The sequence below is a fragment of the Canis lupus genome, chromosome 33 (genome assembly GCF_011100685.1).
Source record: "Canis lupus familiaris isolate Mischka breed German Shepherd chromosome 33, alternate assembly UU_Cfam_GSD_1.0, whole genome shotgun sequence".
Classification (NCBI taxonomy): Eukaryota; Metazoa; Chordata; class Mammalia; order Carnivora; family Canidae; genus Canis; species Canis lupus.
This window is the reverse complement of record NC_049254.1, coordinates 19,493,108-19,517,138: the sequence shown is the minus strand read 5'-3', so window position 1 is coordinate 19,517,138 and position 24,031 is coordinate 19,493,108. Positions and strand designations below refer to the sequence as shown.

At 37.9% G+C, this 24,031-nt stretch overlaps 1 protein-coding gene across 30 annotated transcripts in view; it reads left to right on the top strand.

Moving 5' to 3' along the window:
* Positions 1-24,031, top strand: part of ZBTB20 (zinc finger and BTB domain containing 20) — a 750,813-nt gene that overhangs the window by 408,178 nt on the left and 318,604 nt on the right. Inside the window, exon 9 of one of the 30 annotated variants that reach the window (XR_005383338.1) lies at positions 8,679-9,914. The exons of 28 other annotated variants lie outside the window; for them this stretch is intronic. The gene's annotated coding sequence lies outside the window, so the exon portion shown is untranslated. Of the gene's footprint in view, positions 1-3,856; positions 5,918-8,678; positions 9,915-24,031 lie in introns of those variants that run through there. One more of the 30 variants, XR_005383339.1, reaches the window with a different exon arrangement.

The following is a 24,031-nucleotide window of genomic DNA, read 5'->3' as shown; positions in this document are numbered from 1 at the left end:
TAACTTTTTCTTCCTTCATTAGAGATTACTCAAAGCCTGTGATATAGACAACATACTTTGGAGATGGTCTTCTCTTTGGAGGACTGCTCCATCTGCAAACCATGCTAAGGTCCACAGAGAATTGGTTGTTTGTTCTATCCTACTCTGAAATATTAACATGCTGTTGATATATACTTTTTGGTCAAAAGTAATTTGCTTTCTGGTTTTTGATGGCCACTCTGTGAATCAACCTAATGTATTTGTGGTGTGGGGATCTGTAACCTTTGAACACTAAGTTTAAAGACTTTTATAATTAGGGACCCCTGGGTGGCGCAGCGGTTTGGCGCCTGCCTTTGGCCCAGGGCGTGATCCTGGAGACCCGGAATCGAATCCCACGTCAGGCTCCCGGTGCATGGAGCCTGCTTCTCCCTCTGCCTGTGTCTCTGCCTCTCTCTCTCTCTGTGTGTGACTATCATAAATAAATAAAAATTTAAAGACTTTTATAATTAATTATTTAAAGACATTTAGCCCTTAACTCTTTCTCTGTCCATGAACAAGGTGATTGGTTAATCACATCTTGTTTATTTTTATTGTTATTGCTGTACACATTGTACATGAAACAAGAAAGAGGAGAGGCTGTTTATAAGAGCTAATTATAATGGCAAAATTGGACTTCTAACTGTTCTTATTTTGTATTTGATTATATCAAGACCTGCACTCCAAGAAGTATATTTCAGTTTTCCTAGGTAAATGACAGAGGAGAAAGATAGATCCAGTTGTATAAAGTGATGTCAAGCATAACTGGGCACAATTGCAAATATCAATAGTTCATTCAAACCCTGTTTGTCCACTCCTGGAGGACTTTGATTTCTGGCCATCCTTTGATAAAGATCCAGAACAAGGAAGAGACTCTCAGAGGTCTAATCTTTTAGGAGGATATGACGGTTCTAAGGTATTCTTAGGAGCCTGAGTTACTTCTGAGATGGCTTATCTGGCCCTTGGTAGAATCAGAACTCAGAGTTTTCTGTAGATCAAACACAAAACCCAGAGTCTGAGTCCTAAGATTCTTTGAACAAACTTTTGGTGACGCTTCTTATGTGACAGGTAAATGTGAACTAACTAACGTCCGTCCTTCCTTCCTTCCTTCCTTCCTTCCTTCCTTCCTTCCTTCCTCTCTCTCTCATTCTCTCTCTCTCTCTCTCTCTCGCCTTCTAACTCCTTTCATTGTTTTCTTTATTTAAGCAAGGAGAAATCTCCTTATAGATTGCAAAGAGCCCTGTGTATATTTGCGTGTAGCCAAAGATCCTGTCCCTTCTAGAAACTCTGGTTGTCACCCGGTGATCTTGCCTTTGTCTTTTCTTATGGTTCTGCCTGTGGCGCCTGTCACTAGCAGTCAAATAAGGACAATTTTACCATTCTCTCCTGCTGCTCTCATTTTTTTTTTTTAGTGCCGGTACATGAATTTGTTATTCTTTATAATTCCCTTTGAAGTTGGAAATCCAAGGGGAATCTAAAACCGACCAGATGTTTCTGCTGCTGGAGAGGGAAGAGAGTAGGATTAAGTTTAACAAAAACTTGGTCTCTCGGAAGAAAAATCATTTCAGCTGGAAATCATCTTTAAATGCACTCATTTGCTACAGATCTGTTAGTTAATTTACATTTACTAGTCCTTTGTAGACAATATCGCCTGTCAATTTACTTGGGAAAATTCATAAATTTTGTGAACAGATAGACTCATGCTGTGGTTTGCTCAGGCCTACGTCCCTTTTGGGCGTTCTAGTTCTTTCCGTCGCTCCGACTGTTCTCCTCGCGTGCCTTCCAGGGAGGGTTGCCCCTCGTCGGTGTTGATGTCGTTGATGTTGTTGAAGGATCACCATCGTGTCACATCAGGCGGGGACGGGTGGGGGGTGGTGGCGGTTGGGGTGCAGTTCTGCAAACTGTTGCAAGAGGGTGAGGCCAATGCAGCCTGCGGTTAGGGAGGGAAAGAAAGGAGATTTGCCAAAACGCTTCGCCTTTATGCAGAACTTCATGCACTTTAGGGATAGTAGATCAAAACAAGAATAAGACCAATGAAGACCTTCAGGGTAGAAAAGGAAAGTTTTGTCGTCCCTCCAGGACTCAGCTGATGTTGCAGACAGCATGAATAAACAGATTGGGAGAGGAGAAATGGGAGAGAAAGTGAAGTCCAGGAGAGCCCGAGAGAGAAGAGAGCGTCGGTGAAAAGACATTTGTGGGGCGTCTCCAACTGGGCGTCCGGGCTCCAGGCGCCTGTACGGGAGGGAGGAATGGTTAAAAAATCAAATTGGAGGAGAGTCTTAGAAACCAATCAGGATGTTTTGGTGGTTTGCTTAGCACTTCACAAAAGCGTTGGATTGCAGGGATGCATTTTTATTTGCTGGCTTCCTGCACGGCATCTGTCACACTGGCTCCTTACGTTGCTGTCAGGATTTCCTCGGTTTCCCTAGGTTTCCAGGAGCGGGGAGAGCCGTGTGCATAACTGCCTCGCGCCCCATACCTCGCTCGGTGGACTAAACGTCTGGAAACATTTTCCACACCTCACGAGGGATGAATACTTACAACTCAGAGTTTCTCTTGCCCCAGCCTATCTCCGTTTTAAATAGAAAGTCTGAGTCCTCAGTAATTATATTAAGCTTCTTAAGCAGCACATATCAATTGCATATACCATTTTAAGCATTTTTTTTCAGCCTCTCGAAAGAGAGTAGGGGAAGAGACAGAGAGAAATCACTTAGCAGCTGATTCACTTATTTTAAGCAGCTTTCCCCATTTTAAAATATAAAAAATTCAGGTCCTGGAACATTGGGTGATTTGAATGTTCTGTAAGGATTTGAAAAAAAGATTTTTAAAATATCATATGTTCTACATTCAGGGACCCGGATTTTCAATTTAGTTCGGGGGAAAAAAAAGGATTGAAATAAGGGAGTTTCAACCTAAACAGTTTCTCTTCTTTCTTTTCATTTATTATTATTAATTAGTAGTAGTAGAACTAGTCAGATGGTATGAAAAGCATTTATGTTGGTCTCACTGCTGTGACAGAGCTTAACCTAATAATCCAAGACTTGGAACTTGGTGTTTCAATAAAGGAAACACTGTTTGAGGTATTTTCCATTCAAAGGCAGCATCAAAAGTTTTTAATTAACACCATCAGAAATTAATGGGCTACACGCAGGACAGGGTTCCTCCAGACCTGACTACCGGGAACAAGACAGCAAGAGGGACCCATTGTGCATGTTTTTATTTCATAATGTATTTTTATTTACTTGTTGAAACCCAGTCCCAGCTGCACGACGACGTGTGGAGCCACAAGAGCGAAACCTGCGAGGGCGGCTTCACCCCAGCAGTTTCATTTTGCTGATTATTGTCCTGCGTTCTTTGTGATTGTAATTGGTTAGAAAGTTTGAAATTAGCAAGTCCTTGTCAGGCCCTGAAAGCTTTGAAATCACGAGGCTCCAGACAGCCATCAAGCCTTGGAAGCCTAATGGCCTGTGGGGTGAAGAGCCTGTGAGGGCCGAGCGCCCCTCCTCGGGCTTGGCCGGGTCACAGCCCCCGGCCGGAGCGGTGGCTTTGTCTGAAGCCCTGTCCTTTCCATCACCGAAGCCTCTTTCTCAGGATGAACACAAATGGTGGGGCTGGGGGACGTGAGGGCACCTGGGAGAAAGGGACGCAGAGGATCAAGGGATGGCGAGGAAGGAAAAGGGAGAAGAAAAGGCAAGAAAGGAAAAGGAAGCAGGACATAAGATGGAAAGGGCTTTGTAAATATTGACGTTTGGTTTCTGTGCAACTGGCTGTGATGTCTCGGGATGGAACTCACTGACGGAGCCTAAATGGTCCCTGGAGCTTTTCCTTTTTTTTCTTTCAGAACTTTATTTTAAAGACTCGCCCACTCCTTGTCAGAGGGAAGCCGCCTGTGTTCATGTACGTTCATACTACCACCGGCACCTTTCCTAGGGATTGGGAATCCAGTGCTTTCCTCCATACATTATAATAGCAGAACGAGGGGGTCTATCAGTTCTTCTCTTGCAACCACAGAAGTATCTACTGTTTAACCTTACGCTCTAGGCCCCCAAACCAAAATTCTCCAGAAAATTCCTACACTGCTTGGCAAATTGCAAAATAAATTCACCTTCACCCTTACGGCAACACAGGAACTGCTTGCGCAGGGTTACCTAAAGTGGATCTTGTCAGCAATGATGAAATGTTTATAGAAGCTTAAAGGTCTGAATAACTTCCTGTAAACCTTCTCGTTTGTGTTCGCAGCCTTCAAGCTTAATACATTTAGGTGCAGTTTTTAACCTTTACCCACTTCTCTTCTGCTTTAATACAAAACAAAACAAAACAAAATGCAAGCCAGATACAACAACGTAGATATTACTGCCATGAATTGAGAAATGTCAGGAAATTTTTCAGTAGGGCCCCATCATGACAAAATGATGCAAAAATGTATCATCGGTTTTGGAAAAGCTCCTTAGAGCAGTTCAAAGAATTCTTCCCTGAAACACAGGGAGATCGATACATATCAACTTCTAGGGGATAATTGGTGAATGAGTGTCAGGGGTTTCACAAGAACTGCTGAGTCCAATCTTGACATCCTAGCCAGAGAATCAGGTAAGCCGATTAGCAAATCATTTTCTCTGTTTCTTACCTGAGCGGTGTCAGGATTTACTGTCGCAAAGTTTGACTTCTTACAAGAGTCAGAAACACTTTATGCGGAATATAATTAGGAAAAAGATGTCATTATAACCTTCCCCAGACCATCCTTTAGGGGCTGCTGGATCAGACTGCAGTATATTACGCCCCACTCCCCAGAAGTCTTTGTAGGCTACTCTAGCAGACGTGTCTGACACTTAGCCCCTCAGCTCACCTCTGATTTCAGCTCCGCTTGAAGCAATTCTGTGTTGGCCCAGACCCCCACCTCAGGAGTGCTTTTCCCAGGACCTTTTCCATGGCCAGGGGGTGCTCAATAAATCTACATTAGATAGGGAAAGGGAAGGTTGGCTGCTTAAGGCCGTAGAGCCTCTCAACCATTGGAGGAACAGAACTGGAGAATTCATGTTCCAGCCTCTGTTTCCTTCAGACGATACCGCTGGAGACATTGTGCACAAGTCTCAGAGATGCTGGTTGAATTGTGCTCCAGTTAATACTCTGGTGGCCCCTTCTACACATTTTCATCACTGCCTTGTCCTCTGCTCTGACTCAATGCTCTTCACGCTTGCCTTCTGAGATCACCTTTTTTTTTTTTAAGATTTTATTTATTTATTCATAGACACAGAGAGAGAGAGGCAGAGACACAGAGGGAGAAGCAGGCTCCATGCGGGGAGCCCGATGTGGGGACTCAATCCCGAGTCTCCAGGATCACGCCCCAGGCTGCAGGCGGCGCCAAACCGCTGCACCACCGGGGGCTGCCCTGAGATCACCTTTCAAAGTAAAACCAGTACCCAGGTTCTTGTTGCAGACTCTTCTTTGGAAGGAACCAAAATGAGATAGGTTTTCAGATTTATTATTTGTTTGTTTGTTTGTTTGTTTTAATTAGATCACAGCACCTTCTTCTCTGCTCTCTACTACCTCCAGTGTATTATTGCCCATTAGTAGCCTGTTTTCCGAAACCCAATAGAAGCCCAATTGCTCACATCAATAGTTGTTAACACTTGAAGAGAGATGTTGTTTTATTCATCTGTGGTTTCTTGTATCTAGCACTGTCTTGACACATAGTAAGTGCTCAATTAATGTTTGTTGGATGAGTGAATAACGCATGATTTATACCAGTGATTTTTATTGTTGGTAATAAGAAAGTCTTGTGGGTTTCAATCAAGCGTGAGATGTGTTACAATAAATTTGTTATGAATAACAAATTTATGAAGTATATGTATTTGATTTACTCTTTTAAAAATTAAATTAAAACAAACACAATACTGTTCCTGTAATAAAGTTATACTCATATACTTGTGTTTTCTAACATGCTTTGTTAAGTGGGAGCCGATTGGTTTTAGTTTGATATTTATTGCTATGATCATGTTAATCCAGTCTGGAATGAGACATGGTGAAGTCTTGTTGATGCCTCTTTTCTAGACAGAAATGTAAGATCCACTATATCTCTATAATCAGCACCAGGGAAGACCCAATCTTCTGTGAGAGAAATTAGTGAGGCTCTAGAACATAAATAACAATAAGATGGAAAGTTTCAAACTCTCTTCCGGACTCTCAGTGTCCAAGACCATGGATATTTTAAAGCTATTTCCAGGGTTTGGTGACCAAGAAGATCACCCTAGCACCAGAAGCCTCCTCCTTATTATTCAGAAACCCAAGCTGAAGAAAACTACAGGAAACAGCGTCTCAATTTCATCCCCATGGAAGTACCAAAGGACTTGATGTTGGGTGTTAGCTATATTCCTGCAGAAAAAATATATATATACATTTTCTTCCCTAATTTTAGAAAAATTTTTAAGCTTTTGTTCTGGAAAGATAAGCTATTGACTGTTAGTGAATTTATCCCAGAAAAGATGTGCTCACTTCGGCAGCACATATATCCCAAAAAAGAAAAGAAAACAAGTGTTGGTCTCAGGGAGAAAGGGTGATTCCCATTTACTTTCTTAGCATCCATTGTGACACCTGAAGACATACAAAGTTATGAAAATTTAAAAACATATTCTTCAAGAAAAGTCAACGATCTCATCTGCTGTTTTCTAAAGTGGCCTTATTTAGATTTTGTACTATGCCTTCCAGCATAATTTTCTAAATACTGTCATCTTTTCTGTAGTGGTTATTGATCAACTGCCTAGGAAACCCCTTTCCACACTAATGTTGTTTTCCAGAAAATATCAGCTCAATTATGAAAGATCCAAAATGAGGCTCAGAAACAGTGATGGTAATTGGTGATGCTGTTTGTGTTCTGTAGAGCATGTGCTTGTATCCAGTTTGTAGTTTGCCAACTTATGTGGAATGGGTATGGATCTCCTCGGAGAGGCCTAGTGACAGCTGGAGCAAAAGGGTTACTTATAGATAGCCCAGCAGAGCCCCCTCTAAAGCTCCAAATCTCTCCTAGTTTATCCCAGTGAATAAGACAATACAACTCTTTCTTTTTTAAAAAAAATATTTACTTATTTTAGAGAGGAAGAAAGAGCATAAGTGGGAGGGGCAGAGGGAGAGGGAGATTGAAACTCAAACTCAGTGTGGGGCTTGATCTCACAACCCTGAACCAAAACCAAGAGTCAGACGCTTATCTGCCTGAGCCACCTAGGCACCCCTACCCTTTTCTACTTAAGCCATGACCTGAAAAAATTTGAGAAGTACTAATGTTATGGGCTGAATGTTTGTGTCCTCCCAAAATTCATATGTAGAAGCTCTACCCCCAACCCCCGTGTGATGGTATTAGCAGGTGGGGCCTTTGGGAAGTAATTAGGTTTAGATGAAGTCATGAGTGTGGAGCCTCTATGCTAGGATTAGTGTCCTTATGAGAAGAGGAGAAAACCCCAGAGCTTCCTCTCTCTGTGTAATGTGAGGACTTGGTAAGAAGGTGGCCATCTGCAGTCCAGAAGGAAGCCCTCACTAGAACTCAGGCCATGCCAGTATCTTGATCCTGAGCTTCTCATCCTCCAGAACTGAGAGAAATAAGTTTCTGTTGTTTAAGATAACAAGTCTGTAGTATTTTATTGTGGCAGCCCACGCCAACTAAGACAAATAATCTAATGGATTGTAGTGAAGAGTAATTGAAGTATCAAAAAGAGAAAATAGAGAAATAAAGACAAGTTTGCTGTTAGAAAGCTACATTTCAGAAAGTGAACTTATATGTAAGATTTTTCCATAAGCGAATGCTGCAATATTCTAGGTTTATCAGTATATATGTCCATAAGAATGTCCTGGGGTGCTACATTCACACTGTTTGAGTGGGATTCTAGTTCCAGTCATTAACAGGCGTGTGTGTGTGTGTGTGTGTGTGTATAAAACTGGGAATCTATACTCACCATTAACATGAGAGCTGTCATTTGATTTGTTTGCAAGGCCCATTTCCTTTGACTCTTCTGTCTCTTACGTGAATTGTTTCATTATAAGATAAAGATAAAATTTTAATCAAAGTTATATCCATTCTTAGTTGCAGACTGTTCCAGACTGTCTTCCCTGTTTGCGGCTGTTTCTTACATGTGGTTACCATTATCTGTCCTCTGTAGCTTCACTATTCAGAGTATAGTAGTATTAGTAATATCAGTACCACCTAGGAACTTGTTTGAAACACAGAATCTGAGGCCTCACTTCCAACCTCCTGAAGGAGAATATGCATTTTAATAAGATCCCATCCCAGATGATTTTTCTGTGCAGTGAAATGTAAGAAGCCCATTCATGGCGAACTAAAAAGCATAGTAGCTTCTTCATGTATGAAATTTCAACTGACAACCTTTTCTCATATATATGTGTATATATATGCTATCTGTAGTGGCAGGTTTCCTAAACTTGTGAGATATATATGGAGACAGAGAGAGTAAATGTATACTACACACACACAAAAAAAAAAAAATCAGAGAGAGAGAGAGAGTAGATGTATACTATATATATATTACAAAACCTACCACCACGGATTGCATTGATAGTTGTTTGTATATTAGTTTGCTATTGCTATGATAATGCTGCATAACAAACAACCCCCAAATTTATGTGGCTTATAATTGTAAACATTTATTTCTCACTTATAGGTCTATGTGGCATCTGGGTACCTCTATTTCAGGCTGCATTGGGGTTCATATCTTCTTCACGCGCTTCTCATTCTGGGACTCAGGATGAAGAGATCAGATACTTGAGACAAAGTTTTCTTATTTCAAATTCCATGTGCATAAGAAGCCAAGCCAAATCACTACTCATGGCATTTCTGCCAACATTACATCAGTCAAAGCAAGTGAGTTGACTTAACTCAAACCTAGGGGACAGAGTTATACTCTATTCCCCACATTAACACACACTACTGAGAGTTACAGTAAAGTCATGTGGTATGTGTAGATTTATAGTTCTCTTATAGAAAGAGTGTGAAGAATTAGAGAAAATCAGTCTGCCATATATAGTATTGGACTCAGAAACAAACGGCTTATACAGTTTCATAAGCAACTTAAGAAGCCTGATGTGTTAGAACACCTCTGTGTGTGTGTGTGTGTGTGTGTGCTTAAAGCACATTTGCATAGTATCTCTAACCATGTGCCAGAAGTCTTCTTCATAGATTACTTTTGAATTCCTCATAATTATGACCACTGGCTAGAGAATAGAGTATAAGAGAAAACACACTGGTTTGGAAATGAGGAGCTTGGGTTCTATTCAAGCTCCATCTCTAAACAAGTGTGGAGTCACACATCTCTACTAATGTTGCTGTTTAGCATTATATCAATAAATTAAGAATATTTCTGTCCTAGCTATTCTTTTTTATTTTTCTTATTATGAAAAGCATAAATAGTCATGATAGACTATATAGAATAAAATATAAGAGGACAATTAAAGCCATTCATAATGTCCTTTGGGGCTATACCTTTCCGGTTGTTGTTGTTGTCATTGTTTTCTGTGTCATTTTATTTTTGGTAAAACATTGGTACACTGGAATCATACTTTGTCACTTAAAAACTATATTATGAGTAATATTTAGCAGCACGTTAAATACTTCTCAACACCATTATACTACTACTTTAGTATATCCTACATTCAATGCTCTATTTTTGTGAAAGCTAATATTGTTAAGTCTTTAAAAAGCAGAATATACTTTAAAAATAAAGGTATCGTTGTTATAAGATTTTAAAGATTGAAGAAAAAGAGAGGCAGTAACATTTAATAAAAGCCTACTCTGTGCCATGTCCTATTCTTGGAACTATTTTTACATTGTCTCATCTAATAACCTTTTAGGCTAGGGCACCTGGGTGTTGTAGTCAGTTAGGCAGCTGACTCTTTCAGGTCAGGTCATGATCTCAGGTTATTAGATCAAGCCCCAAGTCAAGCTGTGTGCCCTGTGTTGGGTTCCCCATTCAGCGTGGAGTCTGCTTAAGATTCTCTCTCCCTCCCCCTCTGCTCTTCTCCACCACTCTCTGTCTTTAAAATAAATCAATAAATCTTAAAAAAAAAATAACCTTTTAGTCTAATTAGCTGTATGCATGACGGTTAAATTCTGTGGGCTATAGTCTGATCGCACAGCCACTTACTAGCTTTGTGACTTTGTTGAAAGTTTATTGTCTTCTCTTTGACTCAGTTTCCACACCTTAAAGTGGTAACAACAATAATAATAGTACTCCCTTCCAAAAACATTGTTGTAAGGATTAAATGAGTGAATATATCCAAAATGTTTAGAACAGTAGTAAATATTAGCTCTTGTTTTTTGTCTTTTGATGCCTACAGTAAAGTCTTCCATAAAGCTATCCATCAAAATGTAAATCTACATAGATTTCAACTCTTTTGGTCTGGAAGTATGTCCTAAGAAGTAATTTAATATAAATGGAAAAGACTAAGTAAGGGCTTTCAGCTTTTTGATTCTGGCTACTCCAGCCTCCTAGTAATGTGGCCTCTGGGAATTTAGTTAAGATTCTTGCATTCAGTTATGATTTTATTTAAAATAGATAAATATTAGCCATGTTAGGGTTTTTATAAGAATTTAAATGAGATAATATATGTTTGGAATCTACTAACTTGCCTAGACAATAAATAGCTTTGTTAATGTCAGTCTTTTCTCCCTTATATTGCTATGAAATGGTTTTATTTCCTTTCAATAGCATCTCTGGGCAGGCAATTCATCTACTTTTGCCAGTACCATAGGTACTCTCATATTAGTACAAGATGGTCAGAAATACCTATAGGCTATATGGAGGCAGTGATGAGCTAGTACATTTCTCAGTTTTCTACAGTTTCTAACCAGTTTTCCTGATTCTAGCTTGGAATGTACTCTTTAGATGTACCCATTGTTTATTTGATTTAATAATAATAATTATAATATAATAGACCTCTCCTAGCCTATTGATTTGTAAAAGATTTTTATTCAAATGAACAGAAAACTTTTTCTTTAAAGATTTTATTTATTTATTCATGAGAGACACACTCACACAGAGAGGCAGAGACATAGGCAGAGGGAGAAGCAGGCTCCATGCAGGAAGCCTGATGTGGGACTTGATCCCGGGACTCCGGGATCAGGATGTGAGCCATAGGCAGATCCTCAACTGCAGAGTCACCCAGGCGTCCCCAGAAAACTTTTTTTATAAAGAAATCTTTACTTTCTTCTTTGAGCATGTAGAATTAATGAATTAATTAAAACGTGAGTCAATGAATGATTGAGTGACTCTATCTTATTCATCTAACAGTTATTGAGCATTGGTTATGGCAGTGTAGCATCTGGATATCATACTTGGCCAAGTATATCAATACTTTATGCTTCTTTTCCTTTTTTTTTTGTTTGTTTGTTTGTTTGTTTGTTTGTAAAACTTAGGTGAAAGATTAAGGTCAATACCCTCAGTTTGTTAACCTTCTAGATTCTAGGAGAGAGACTTAGAAAGAAAGAGCTTCAATATAAAGTAGAGGGAAAAAAATGCTGATGTAGAAGAATAGGTGAAACGTTGTGGGGAACCAGAGAAAGTGGTTGAATCTAAGGTGAATGAGAAGGAAGATTTGGGAAGGCTGTGGTCTTTCAAACAATGTTGGAGAATGAATAAAGTTTTCACCTGGGAGAAAAATATAATCTGAGGAGCTGTCAGGAGAACTGAAGCATGAAGATATAATAGAATCTGGAATGGTGAGGAAGGTACTAATTGGCAAGATATTAAGGCATTACAGAATTTGGGGAATAAGTACAGTTATACCCTGTACAGTTTTCAGGAGCAGATCATGGATGCTTCAGAAGGAAGCTCCATTAGCTAGGTCATGGAAATCATTAAAAATGACTTGTGTTTTTAAGTAAAGAGTAGTAGCATCCAATCAGTGTCTTTCAGAAGCCAGATACTACTTAATTCATAGTGGACTTCATTGGCAATGAACTCTGGATCAGTTAGAGAATCACAGCTCCAGCCAAAAAATCACATCCTTGTGGGTAGTATAGTGATGCTATACCAAAATGAATGCGAACACCAAAGTTCCCTTTCTATAAAGAAAAATTCAGGGCAGCCCTGGTAGCTCAGCGGGTTTAGCACCACCTTCAGTCCGGGGTGTGATCCCGGAGACCTGGGATCAAGTCCCACATTGGGCTCCCTGCATGGAGCCTGCTTCTCCTTCTGCCTGTGTCTCTGCATCTCTCTCTGTGTGTCTCTATGAATAAATAAATAAAATGTTAAAAAAGAAAGAGAAATTCATCATATTTCTCACCTTAAAAATGTTTCTCCATTTCTTATAAAATAAAATAAAAACTTTATTATATCATATTACAAAGCCCTTTATAATCAATCAACACTAATTTTTCACATCTATGAGAAGATTATACCTATCCTGAAGGGTTGGTATGAAGTGATTCATCTAAAGCACCTTGTACGTTGCCTTGATACATGACAGGCCCTCAGCGTGTGGCAGCTATGATTGTAATCACTTTATTGTCTCTTCTGTGTTCTCTCTCACCATCCCCATTTATATCCCTGCTGCTATTTTTCAGATCTAGTTGTTCTTCATATTGTCCTTGTCTATTATAATGCCTAGCATATAGTAGGTACACAATAAAATGTATCTTTAATGAAGTAACAGATTATGCTAACTTCTGAAGGGCATTCTACGGTCATGTATTCTAGATATAAAATACTCTTCTTTGGCGTTATATTTTAAATAATTCTGCTGAAATGAAGCATTTAATGATAGAATTTCAGGAGAACTTTCCTTATCCTTTTGAAATTATCAAATCCATATAACTTAAAGTCATACATAGCAAATAATGATTCTTCAGAGTATACCTGAACACTACTGGTTTTAGAATTATCCACTCCAAGCCCTAAATAGATATTTTTTAAGGTCACAGACAAAATGCCACCTGTACCTTCAGCGTAGAGGCAAGGGAAGTATTGGCAAGGTCTGCTAGCTGACTGGAGAGTTTGTTACAGCAATGGTTATGGTCTTCTATTGCCCTGAAACTTTTTCTGTTCTTTAGACAGCAGGCTTGGTGCTGTGTGAGTTCTACACATGCATTTTTCAAACTTTTTAAAAAACAGAATAGAAACCCAGTTTTCAGAGCGATGCTGACACTAGTTGAAGATGCCAGGCGCCCATGCAGGGCGTGTTTTTTAAGCTGAATATGTTCTTATTTTCTGGTTTGTTGATTTTAAAGCCAATCTAAACATGTGAAGAAAAAAAATTCAAATTTTGCCAATTTGAAAAGAACAAAAATAGCTAAAACCTTCTTTTAAAATTTCTAAGCCATTATGAGAATATTACAGACAAAAGATTGTACATGAAAGAATTTTTTTGAAAAAAAATCAGGTTGCTTTGCCTTTCTTTAGTCACTTCAGAAGTCTTTGTCAGATATGAAAAGGAAATATACTCAAAATGAAGAGTAAATATAATTAAAATGGTTCCTTGCCTTGACATATAAGCTTCGTATGGGCAAAAATCTGTATAAATTTAATACTATGAAACTTGGGTTTAAAAGAAAGAATAAGGAGTGGGCAGGGAAGGAAGGGAGAAAAGTTCGATTTTTCTAAGAGTAGGCATAGCAAATGGAGGTCGTGAAATTACATTAAATTTTAATTGCTTTTGATGAGAAAATTTTAGATCCATAGTGTTTTTTTAATTGCTAGTACTTGGCATGTGCCTGGCTATGAATGAATGATATTGCACAGGCCACATTAGTTTGCTGTAAGCACAGAATTTCTGATGACAGAAGGAAGTGACTCAATTGATTCACCACGAAGACCAAATATTTATGAACACTTGCTTTAAATTCATTCTTTAGAAGGTAGTAGAGGGTTGTGGTTAAAGGTTCACATTCTTGAACACTTGCGTATGTGACCTCTGTGAGCCTTGGTATCCTCTTGTGTAAGGTGGATTTTGAAAGTCCCTCATTCAGAGGATTATGAGGAGAATTACATGAGACAATACCATCATGCACTTGGTAGTGCTCCTGACACACAGTAAGTGTTCACTAAATTTTAAATATTGCTCTAAATATTACATTACTTATAATATTCTAAGTAAATATATATCCTGATAGAATTGTTATGAAGAGGGATGGATGTCTGGGGGCCTCTGTGGTTGATTGTCTGCCTTTGGCTCAGGTGGTGATCCCTGAGGGTCCTGGGATTGGGCTCCCCGCAGGGAGACTGCTTCTCCCTCCCTCTCTCCCTCTGCCTATATCTCTGCTTCTCTCTCCATGCCTCTTATGAATAAATAAATAAAATCTCTAAAAAAAAAAAAAAAGAATTGTTTTGAAGATTTAATGAGTTAATACATGTTATTATGGTGGCATCAAGGACATCTAAGAGTTCAACAACATATATTAAGACCCTGGAAAACCATACACAAAACAGTTAGGATTCATACTGATGACTTCTCTGGAAAAAAAAATATACAATAAAAAAAAAAAAGAAATACAATCTAGTTGAGGAAAGGGAGCATATGTATTAAGAGATTAAAAACAGGGATAACAAAGCTAGCCATAATTAAGCATTGACCCTCCACTGAGCTCTAATGGGCATTCTCCCATTTAACCCTCACAGCTACATGAAATTGGTATTATTACTCCTGTTTTTAACGAGAGGAAACTGAGGCACAAATATCAGGAGAGTTAAGCACTGCTGATATTGGGGATAAATACTTATATCTGTCTCCAGAGCTTAAGCATTACACTACTGTGATATTAAAGCAGGCTATGTGCAAACAGGTGTATAAGTGTTCAGAAGGGAAAGTGAACACTGAGAGCTACTCTGCCGAGGAATTGCTTTAGGAGAAATAAGGAGCACTGGGCTTTATGGGACCAAATATTCACTGTGTAGCAGCATCTGGCTCCCTCAGTTTGCATCCTGACTCCTCTATACACGGACTGTGTGATCTTGGGCAAGTTTTTAATCCCTCTGTGCCTGTGTTTCCCTATCTATAAAATGGGAGTGATAATAGCATTACCTCACAGAGTTGTCATGAAGATTTAATGAGTCAATCGATACATGTGTGGTTATAATGGTACCAAGAACACCTACAAGTTCAAGAAATGTTAACTTTACTATTGTTATTAGTGACTGCAATACTTTGAAATTTTTTTCCTTCTTAATGAGTTGGCACTCAAAATTTAAGGAGAGACTAATATTTCAAAGGTGTAGATCACTAGAAGACTTAAAGCAAGTGTTTTTTTTCTACTTTCTAACTAAGTTTCAGTCTAACTTGAAGGGAGAAGAAAACACATTATGTCAGAGATTCCATTGTATATTTGGGTGAAAGAAATTCAGTAAGAGGATATGTTTGCTACCCTCATGTGTTTTGTTTTTTCTTTGCTTTATGCCAGTCCACTGATATTTCTGTTAGCCTTCTTAAGAAAACAGTAATATCGTTAAAAATTATTGTCATTTTTACTTCTTCTGGACATATAAAGATTGTTTTTAAAAATATGCACACAGAAGCCTTAGAACAGACTCTTGGGAATGCTAAACCACAGCTCACACTGTCACGTTTGGTCCATTTCATTAAAGGAACAGTAATGTGCTTAGTGGCTAAGTGTGTAGAAATAAAAAAAAAAGTACAGTAACCTTATTCGTGAGAAGAATATGATAATATTCATTGACAGGGGAACTACAAGGAGCAATTATCCCAAGCTGTGTCTTTCAGACAATGCTGTCAGTTTTTCTACTTTGATGAGTACAGCTGGGCCTGTGATGCAGGGCAAGAAATTCCAATGTGGCTAAAGGACCAAGGCACTGGCTACCATATTAGCAATATGGAAGGGAAAGTATCTGTAAAGGAAAGAGGGATTTTTAAAATGTTTATAACAGGAGTGATTATTGGCAGCACTTGTTCTCTGCTAGTGACCCTGGCAGAAGCAGTTTATCAGAAACTCTTTTGCTTCTACCCTGTTTAGAGGCCCTTTGAAGCCAGAAAGCTATACCAGACAAAACACCCATATTTTTGACATGTGTGAGTGTATCTGTGTGTTTGCATGCATGTGTTTAAGCACACATCACATTTGGAATATTCTGCTGTGTTGGGTATTATGTATCATATGACTTTTTATAAATCAAAAAGCATTTTTAATATTTACTAGTTCATGCAAAGAAACTGAGCCAGAGTTGCAACTCTGGCTTTCAGATTTTTGACTTTCTGTCTTTCTGTCATTTTGTCTTTCTTTCTCTCCCTACCCTATAAACAGAGTAGAGCTTAATTTTGGTATTTACAAAATAATTTTAGTTTATACTGTTTAACTTTATTTTCTGGTACTCATTCACCTTAGTCTACACCTGTTTTTACTCAATATTGGATTTTTTTAAAAAATGTAAATCTTCAAGGCTATGAGTTAATAATTAAAAATAGAGCAAGGTACCACATATTCATTCGTCTCCTTGCTTGCTTTCTTTCCTTTTCAAAATCCTCAACTGCAAACTTTATCGCATGGAAGTACAGTACCTCTTTACATACACATCGAAACTACTTTGTGTGTGAGCTATAAAACAACTAGAATTAAAACTTGTCCAAGGCCCCAAAGCCTGTTCTTCACAAAGAACCTTTTTTGCCCGATTTAGAAAGTGTTTTGAACGATGCATAACTAAGTAGAGTAACTAAACAATTGCTTTTGAGCATCTGAAGCTTGCCCATTAAGATTTCTATAGCCTTTTCTTTTGCTTTTTGTGGTTTAAGAAGTGATTCATGTTTAGTATATGAAAGTTCTGGGTTGAGCCCCCTGAGCTTTTAGTGGGAGGGTCTCTGTAAATCTAATAAATAAAACAAATAATGTAAGAACTCAGGGCAGTTGAGCTCTTGTGAGTATATGCACCAAAATATTTTCTTCCTAGGGAGAAAAGGTATCTCTTGTATGTTTTAGTTTCCTAAATTCAGAAATAGAAACACACTCTAGTTTTCTTAGGAAGATACAGAGGAATCAAATTTAGTAAACAACTGGTTTCAAATATTATCTGGAACTTCATAGAATAATGTCAATCTTTTTTCAGATAGAAAAACCATTGCCTACCAATAGGGGTGAGTTATGAACATATTCCAACTAAGCAAAATTATAGTCAGATGCCTTACTCATGCTAAATTTTAGATGTTGCTCCAGTGAGATATATTCTATACAAATAAAAGACCAAAGCTTATTAGACCTTAGGATGTGTGCCTGAGTTAGAATTACAATGCAGCTGTCACTTCTGCATTTCCTGGCTTTCATAAAACAAGACTAGTGATCCCCTGTCATTTAAGTCAGTGAAGAACATGGATTTATCTTAATTTTCCACCTCTGTTTCCCTTTTTTGTGATAACAGTTATGAGATACGATGATGTACAGTGTTTCTACTTAAAATGGTTTCTGTCTTGTCCCTTGGCAGCCTAAATCTTCTAGCTAATTCACTGATCAGTTAAATAGTCAAGGTTATTATTATTATAATTATTATTTTACATTTATATAGCACTTTCCTCCAAGGGGCTTGAGGCATTTTACACACAGTAAATTACCAAATAGGAATTAATCCTTATATCGCCCTGTGGGGTAGGTACAGTCACATAAATGAAATTCTACAGAAATCCTGCCTGTGTCACAACTGAGCTCTACTTCCTCCCACCCTCCCACCCCCGGTGAACCTACCCTGCCTAAGTGAACATAAGTGGAAGGCTTGTGGCCTGGCCGGGTGTGGCTTCAAGCGGGATCTTTGGGAAGATGGTCCTATGTCTTGGCTTTGGTGCTTTGAGCTACCCTGGAAAATAACAGTAGTAAGAACAGCTCAGCATATATGTTCTTTTTTTTTTTTTTAAGATTTATTTATTTATTTATTTATTTATTTATTTATTTATTTATTTATGATAGACATAGAGAGAGAGGCGCAGAGACACAGGAGGAGGGAGAGGCAGGCTCCATGCCAGAAGCCCAACGTGGGACTCGATCCCGGGACTCCAGGATCGTGCCCTGGGCCAAAGTCAGGCACCAAACCGCTGAGCCACCCAGGGATCCCCCAGCATATATGTTCTGATTTGCAGTTTTGCAGACACATTTCACCAAAATGGTTTAATTTAATCCTGACTCAAGACAAGATAGAATGTGGCTCTAAAACATTAATATGCAAAAATTGTTTGGGAAGTGGGTCTCAAATGAATATTCCAAGGCTTTCTAGCTCACAAAGAGTCTAATTTAATAAGTTGGAAAGAAGCCTTGGAATCTGTATTTTCACCTCTGGTAATTTCAAGACAGATAATGCTTACTCATGTTTTGAGAAACCTGAGCTGATTAAGGAAGATCTATAGCTCCCATTCTGCATATCAGAAGATTGAATGCTCAGGAATGCAACATGTCACTGTATTTGGCAGAGCTGGAACTAGAAACCAGGTTTTAAGATTCCAAAACCTGTGTTCTTTTGATTATGCTACAATGCTTCCCAGAAAGGAAAATCACAGAAACAAAAAGGGATTTAAGTGTAAAGGAAAGGAGTTCAATGTGCATGTGAAACACTTTGCACTATTATAGACTGGTGTCTGCTGACTCTTTGGGAACCTCGAGCTGATTTGTGATATCTAGACTGAGAAGACCATGATCTATAGGACAGGGCTAGGTTGCATACAGCCTGTTCCTTGATCTCAGAGCCACTTAGTTCCTTCCAGCCAAGAAGTCAGTCAACTAACCCCTTATCCAGCGGGTGCCTGAAGGATTTGCAGTTTTGATTTTTCACCCTGCCCACTAAAAAAGTCCTCTCCTTAATAGGTGCTGCCATCAAAATAAAAAGTAGGCTTTGCCAGAAAACCAAGAAAAGCTCTTTTAATAAGCTTCCTGTTTACGTGAGTGGGCCCTTTATGGGATGGGATGGGTTTTACATTTTTTATTTGAAGCATTCTTACTCCATTTCTAAGACAGAGAGAAAAAATATAACAGGAAATGGTTATGAACAATTTAACTATTATTTTTCAATTTAGTATTCCATTTGGGGTAATTTCACTCATTTTTTCTTGAATTAATTTTTATTCAGTTTTCTTCAAAAACTGGGACAAGGCATTATAGGAAAAACTGCAGACAGTCATAGTGCATCTAAAGATTTTATTTTGTTTTGAACCTCTTACTCAGAAGTGTCAGAATTCCATGGTGGGGTTTAGAGGTGCTTGTGGATTTTATTTGGGGTTTTCAGAAACCAAAAAACAGATATGTGGTGTTACTCATGGTAGAAATTCTCACACGCTGCAAAAACTCACCACATTTTTCAGTAGGTAGTACTGTAAATTGTACTGAGAGAATTTCCATGTCCTTCCTTTTCTCAAATGCATATATCCCTCAGCTATGAATAATAATTATTACTGTTTTAGTGAGAAATTTCACGAGTCTCTAACATGCCTTTTATCCTTAGAAATTATCTTCTACCTCTGAATTTTTTATCTTTTGAAAAACAAAAAACAAAAACTGCTGTGAGTCCCAGTCCCAGTCATTGAACAGAGAGAATTTATATGTAAAAGAATCTAGTGACCTTGTAACAGTGGGGCAAGATGGCATCTATTCTTTGGCAGGAGTAAATGGCAGAGACAATAGGAGGGATACATTTGGAAATGTAATTTTTATATCCTTGTGAAAGTACATTTTGTACCCTTTTCAGAATTGGCCTTTAAGGACTGTCAGGTTTGCTCCCTTCAAGGTTATTTTATACTCAGGGTGAATCAAGATTTTGCCAGACGTTTACACTATTTGGGGTACCCTTGTTAAGAAGAATACAAAATTATAATTACAAATTAACCTACAGGCATTTGGAAGGGGCCATGCAAGTGAGGGCCTTGAAGTTTAGGCTTTATTAAATTTCTAGTAAATCCACCTCTGCACAGCCCCATTTTGGGCTTTACAGAGGCACCTATAATAAATATTACTGTTTTATGTAATAACAAGATTATTTGAGGATAATGTTCTTTAAATGTCTAGTCTTTAGGTTAAAAGTAATAAAACATTCTAAAAATAATGCAAGCCTACTTAAAAACAATTTGACTTACTGGTTCCCTGTGATGTTCGTCTCTGTTTATTGAGGCTAACCTTAACCTAATGCAGGTCAACAAATACCATTAGAGCAGACATCTCTGTGTATAGCTTGGTATTTGAAGCAATACTTGAGACATAAACTACAGGGCAGCAAAAAATGTCAGCAGTTCCTTGAAGTTCTTTGTAATGGGATTATAGCTGAATTATGAAACTAATATCAGAAACTAGAGTAGGTTACTTTTGACCCATATGGTCTCTTTCCTCTGAGTTGGAAAAGATGTAAGAGGCATGGCTTTCACACAGCATTTTGCTTCCACTATTCATTGTTACACTTAATTACACTGTTTCTTATTGTTCTTCAGTTATTTTAATTCTTCTCTTTTCTCTAGAACAAGATTGCAAGCATCATGAGAGCAGAAATCCGACTTTTTTTTCTTGAGTCTTTCATAGTACCAGGACATTGCTGTTGCGTTCTTATCTTTTTTTTTTTCCTTATTTAAAATCTCTTATTTTGCTTTGTTCTAGAATTGTTAATGGTGATCTCCTGATAAAGGATATTTAACAATTTTAAAATGAACTGCTATGAAAACCTATAATCATCTCTACTCTCCCCACCACTATCCTTCTGCCTCTAGAACTTGCCCTTAAGGGAGGAAAAAACAAATGTTTTGGAGCTATATCTAGAAATTAAAATGGAAAAACAAGATATTGGCCACTCTGAAATTAGCATGTTTCCATTCTCTGTGTGGCTAAGCCAGTTTCACCTCTTGTTTCCTCATCATTGAGAAATGCCTGTCTAGGAAGCAAATTCTTGGGGTACTGAGAAATAAGTAAAAGCCAATTTTTCTGAGGCCCTGAATTCATTTTAATTTCAGGTACCACTGATCAAAATAAAATTCAAAAGCAAGAGAATAATTGCAAAGGTGAGAAAAAATGTACAACCTTACCACTGGGAGTGTCCAAATGCTCACCTGAATGTCAGTTTCAGGCATCCTTTTTCATCAGAAAAATATGTGATGCCTTTGACAGAGAACCCTTAAAATATAATTTGTCACATAGTTGAATCTTAACCATATTAAAAATAATTTTCACATATTTTCTTCATTTTCCAATTTCATTTTTATTGGCTCTTCCTTTTATGTGTAATCAGCATCCTTTAACGGTAGCAAGGAGTTAAATGTTTGCAGAATAGTTGTGGCTCATTGAAAAAATAAATTTCACACCTACCTTAGATAGAGTTCATGTTGTATTTCCTTTGCTGAAAGTGACTCTTGCACAGAAACGGTTCTCAAACTCTGAGCTTTAGCCTGATTTGTCTTCTGAAAGAAGCAGTGTTCCAGTGTGGGGCTGTGGTCTGCACAATCCTATGCTTGTGATACATACGGAGAATACTGTGTGTAGAAATAATCCGCCCTAGGTAATTGGCTCCTAACTGTTCAGAATTCATTTGTGATATCTTTTTTTTCAATGTGTTCACTGCTTTCTAGAAACCATTTCAAAAGATCTCTGTGTGAGGATAATATTGCATTAATCCATAACTTCGTATTTTTAGACCTCTTGCAATTAAAAAAGGATGTTAATCTAGTTGACTCAGTAATATAAAATTATTTGTTTGTAATATTTGACATAATTAGCTACCAAACAACTATTCGTTTTACCAGTTCTTTCCTTAGCACCACATCCAAATTTGTCAAATATATTTGAAGTGGTGCTCCTTGTGGGCATATTCTTCAACTGTTAGACTATCCTTTCGATGTAGTCTCTTAAGTGTTGATGTGGTCATTGGTTTAAGGCCAGTGTCTCTGGGGTAACAAGTTAGTACAAGGTTTCTCTACAGCAGCACTGTCGCCATTTTGGACCAGGTAATTCTTTTTGGGGGCCTGGATGGGTGCTGTTCTGTGCATTATAGACATTCAGCAGTATTCCTGGCTTCTATCCACTAGGTGCCAATAACTTCACTTGTGACCATCAAAGTTGCTTCCAGATTGTCAATTGCCCTTTAGGAGGGAGAGGACAAAATTGTTCCCTGGTTAAAAACCACTGGATAGCAGTATGCATTACATACAACCAGAAGCATAGATTTTGTTGTCAATTTGTTTTTGTTTTTGTTTTTAAGGGAGTATAGGAACTTCTGATCTGAATAAAGTTGGTAGTTCTCACCTGGGAATTTCTTCCATAGAACTGTGATGAGTTCTATTTTAAATGTCAAATTACATAGGCAGGACTCAGAGTTTCCTTTAATGATATGTGTTAAAGAAAGGGTTCCAAGATTCAACATAGATGTATATTTTATTCTTTTTATTTATTTATTGGTCTCCTTTTAATGGTGATCTTTCTGAAAGGCAGATCAAGCTGGCATACTGCTATTGACTTCTAAATCCTCCTTTCAAAATTTACTTGCTTCAAAGAGTTTAATAGTTGATATTTTACCCTTAGTAGCATGTAGGTAAAGAGAGATTCCGTGAAAACTAAAACCGACAGGAAAATCCACCCTGGCTTTGAGGCAGAAAGATGGCAAATACACAAGCAGAGATTCACCCCACTCATTTCAGAAGGTCAGAGACCAGAAGTGAAATTTGGAGATCACTAGCCAATCAAAGAGACCAAAATTCTGCTCAACTAACCTGATGTCAGTAACTTTCAAAGATTCAGAAAGGCAGCCTCGTATTGACTGTATAAAATCCAGTCTTCACAGTAAGCACAGGAAGCCTGCACTGTTGTTATGCCATTCTCCCAAGTGAGGATAGAGGGCTACTGAGGTCAGTGATCAAAATCACACAGCCTGTAAGAGATAGAAGCAAGTTCCAAGTTAGCCCGTAGTCCACAGTTGTTGATCTGAAGTCCTTTAAAATATTTCAGGATTTAAAGTGAAACTGATGGGCTGATATTTCAAACACCTATGAACAGGTTATTTATGCAAAAGAATAAAGGAAGAAAATAGACCCTTCAGATTTATGGGAGGGTGATGATCAAGAAGAAAGGGTTACTTACATACCTAATAATCAGCTAAGTTACCATACTACATTATTTTTAAAATATATAATATTTACAAAATTTTCATAGAATATGTGTTCCATCCACAGAATCTCAAAGTATTTTCTTAATGCCCCATTTCCATTTGCAGATTGAGAGATTATTTTGCTTATGAGCATGATTGGTCTGCAACAGATAATTTCCACTCCCCTTCATTAACTGTCGGATAATGCTATCTCTCATAAATACTTTTGCCAGAAAACACAAGAACTTAAACCATAAATAAATCAGATATCATTATCTTATTTAATTATTGAATGTCCAAGCATCTTTTTTAATATACTGTACCCACTAAAATATTCCTGGATATGGAATACTGTGGTTGAAAATTATCTTGATACTTACAATTTTCTAAACATCAATATTACTCAATAGGTAAATAACCTTAGTTCTTAATTTATATCCTATAATAGTCACTCAAACTCTTCTTTTGATTGGTTGTAATTTAAAAAAATAATGCCAAAATGATGTTTCACCCTGTTCTCTAACTTATTGGCTGGAGGTAAGGCTGCTATATTTTGTGCTGGACGATGAACAGAGGGGTGGGCACTTTGAGAAGACAGTAGACCCATTTCTTTCCAAATGTGTTTAATCACAGCAACCTGCCATTAGAACACATTTTGACTGTTATCAGAATGAGATACAATCCACTGGTTACCTGTAACTCTAATGACATCCATGTTTCTAGAAATAATGAAATTATGTATGTAGACTCACTCTTTTAAAAATTATTTTGCTTACAGTTGTGCCATCCTTATCAAGGCCATTCTTCATGAACCCAGCAAAGTTACTTTTGAGAAATATTTTAAGAGCATGATTATGGTGCAGGAGGGAAATTCTGATTCAGCTTTAAATTTTTTTAAAACTTTTCATTTTATTATTTTATATATTTCATTTATAATCTAAACTATCACAGTAGCTTTAATTATTTTCTACCTGTATTCTTAAATTATC